The 2,695-nt window shown below is 52.8% G+C and overlaps 1 non-coding gene across 1 annotated transcript; it reads left to right on the top strand.

Annotated features, from left to right (window-relative positions):
* The first annotated feature begins 2,213 nt into the window (after positions 1-2,213).
* TRNAR-UCG lies at positions 2,214-2,298 on the top strand. Its single transcript has one exon. It is a non-coding gene; the product is annotated as a tRNA-Arg (tRNA).
* The last annotated feature ends 397 nt before the right edge of the window (positions 2,299-2,695 follow it).

The following is a 2,695-nucleotide window of genomic DNA, read 5'->3' as shown; positions in this document are numbered from 1 at the left end:
AGGATGTCATGGATGCTGGCTGGGCTGGCTGGGTCACACACAAATGTCCCCAGGAAAGGATTTAGGCTTTGATGGGGATCATCCGAAATGGAGCTGCCGATAGGATCTGCAGGTCTGATACAGAGACCGGGCTGCATTGTAACGTGAGATTACTGCTACAAGGCGGGGGAGGGCACATCACAGGGCCTGTGACCTCTTTGCCCTCTTCTGACAGCTGGGACCCTGGACCACCATCGGGAGAGGACCCGCTGCTGCTGCTTATCAGACTCAGCTTGCAACCGTGCACCTGCCGCCTGACTCCTCTCCCCGCCGGCCCCCGGGGCACACACCTTGTGAGGCAGTTTGATGATAAATCTGCTCCAGAAAAGTCTGCTCTCTGGAGAGAAGAGGAGGATAAAAAAGGAGGGAGGTTACAGAAACCCATTTAGAAAGTTGTTGAAAAATCCAGGATGTCGTCGCGGCCAGTCCCTGAACAGGATCATCTTTCTGGTTCGGTTGCGCAAAAACATTTTTCCGTGAGCCGTGCGTCTGTCCCTCCTGCGTACCACCCTTCGAGGCGACGTTTCGGATGCTATAGGGGATGATTTTAAAACGTAAAGTTGGGGCGCCTGGGTGGCTCGGTCGGTTAAGCGTCCGACTTCGGCTCAGGTCACGATCTCACGGTCCGTGAGTTCGAGCCCCGCGTCGGGCTCTGGGCTGACAGCTCAGAGCCTGGAGCCTGTTTCAGATTCTGTGTCTCCCTCTCTCTCTGACCCTCCCCCGTTCATGCTCTGTCTCTCTCTGTCTCAAAAATAAATAAACGTTAAAACGTAAAGTTGCGGTCGTTCAGCGGGACACCCTGAGTTTTGAAACGGCAGCCGAGAGAAAGAAACAAACCAAAACCCCCCCAAGAAACAAACGTCCCAGCATCCGGGGAGGTTTGGCGAGCACTCACGCTCCGTGTTTTCGGAACTGTCTCCGGAAGCTTCCCCCTCTTCCTGAAGGAGAACTCCTTGGAGCTGCCTTTGCAAGCTGCCGGGAAGCTTTCAACTCACGCGGCCTGCTGAGCGTCTGATCGCAGCCGACAGCCTGACTGGGACAGCAGCGGGTGGCGGCCCGTGCTTCCAGACGCTTCCAGATGCGTCTACGCTCCAGCTGGAGTCACAGACAGCAAACCTTTGGTAACTGACAGCCTCAGGCAGTCCCTCTGAATCCAGGGACTGAACTGAATTAATTGGCTGGGGCTGGGAGCCTGTGGCCAGAGTTCCCGGGATCAGAGACCATCCTGGGGTTCCTGTTAACCGAGCTACCTGACTCAGGAGTGTCCTATAATTGTCGGCTCTTTCTTTCCAGGGGGACCAGGTGCTATACCTTGGGCCAGTCCAAAAAGTTGATACTAAAACATAAGGAGAAGGCCGCTTGGTTTTGAACGATAGACCTTTATGGTTTTGTCTTTTTTTTTTTTTTTTAAGTTTATTTATGTGTTTTGAGAGAGACGGAGAGAGCGTGAGCAAGGGAGGGGCAGAGAGGGAGAGAGAATCCCAAGCAGTCTCCACGCTGTCAGCACAGAGCCCCATGGGGGGGCTCGAACCCACGAAACCGCGAGATCACGACTTGAGTCCAAATCAAGAGCCGATCGCTTCACCGACCTAACCCCCCCGGGGCGCCCCTGGTTTTGTCTTAACGAGCAAAGACCAGAACCCCTAAAGGGCACGACTGAGTTTGGTAGTGCAAGGTGGTCTCTCCCTGCTGCATGGGCTCTCGGTGAGCATAATTTTGCTGCAAAGACGCTTTGGCCAAGGGCCGAGGAGGTGAGCTGGGCAGAACAGAGTGAACAGAGCAGACGCGAGACTGCCACGTTTAGAAAGACCTCGCAAGTTTAGTCCTGGGCTGGCCCTGGAAACGCGGATTTCAGGGGAACAGAGTGACCAGCGCTCTCAACTCTATCCCAGGCACCCGGGCAGAAACCATCATTCTTTACAGGATGCACAGGACCTGAGAGCTTCTGTGCAGGGTGCTGAGCTTCCGGAACCACGGAAGACAGGACAAGCATTATCATTGCTCTGAATTCACAGAGTGTTTAAAGGCTTCCTGCTCCTAGAATCAAAACTGTCCCCACCTGATTGCACTTCTTTGATAAACCTTTCCCTGATCTGCTGCTGTGTTTGTTGGCTCCCTGTGCACATGTCTTTTCTCCTGGACTCTGATTTCCTTTAAAAGGGGCATCGGGGGGCGCCTGGGTGGCTCAGTCGGTTGAGCGTCTGACTTCGGCTCAGGTCATGATCTCACGGTTCGTGGGTTCGAGCCCCGCGTCGGGCTCTGTGCTGACGGCTCAGAGCCTGGAGCCTGCTTCGGATTCTGTGTCTCCCTCTCTCTCTGCCCCTCCCCCGTTCATGCTCTGTCTCCCTCTGTCTCAAAAATAAATAAACGTTAAAAAAATAAAAAAATAAAAAATAAAAGGTGCATCGGTTTTTTGAGTGAGGGAGGGGATAATCTTTTCTCAGGATCAATGCATCGTGGGAAGATAATGAAAATAAAACGTAATAAAAACCATATGCAATCTCTATTTTAGTCATGTCCGTATTCCACCCAGATTCGAGAATAACCTGGCACGAAGGAGGTGTTCGTCAACAATTCATCGATCTATTGTTAGCTAGAAGTTCTGGTCACGACAACACCTGCCTCGTGGGGCTATCAGGGGGATTAAATGAGATCA

Source organism: Lynx canadensis, chromosome A3, assembly GCF_007474595.2.
Source record: "Lynx canadensis isolate LIC74 chromosome A3, mLynCan4.pri.v2, whole genome shotgun sequence".
Lineage (NCBI taxonomy): Eukaryota > Metazoa > Chordata > Mammalia > Carnivora > Felidae > Lynx > Lynx canadensis.
Note: the sequence above shows the minus strand (reverse complement) of the source record. Positions and strands in the feature narration are given on the sequence as shown.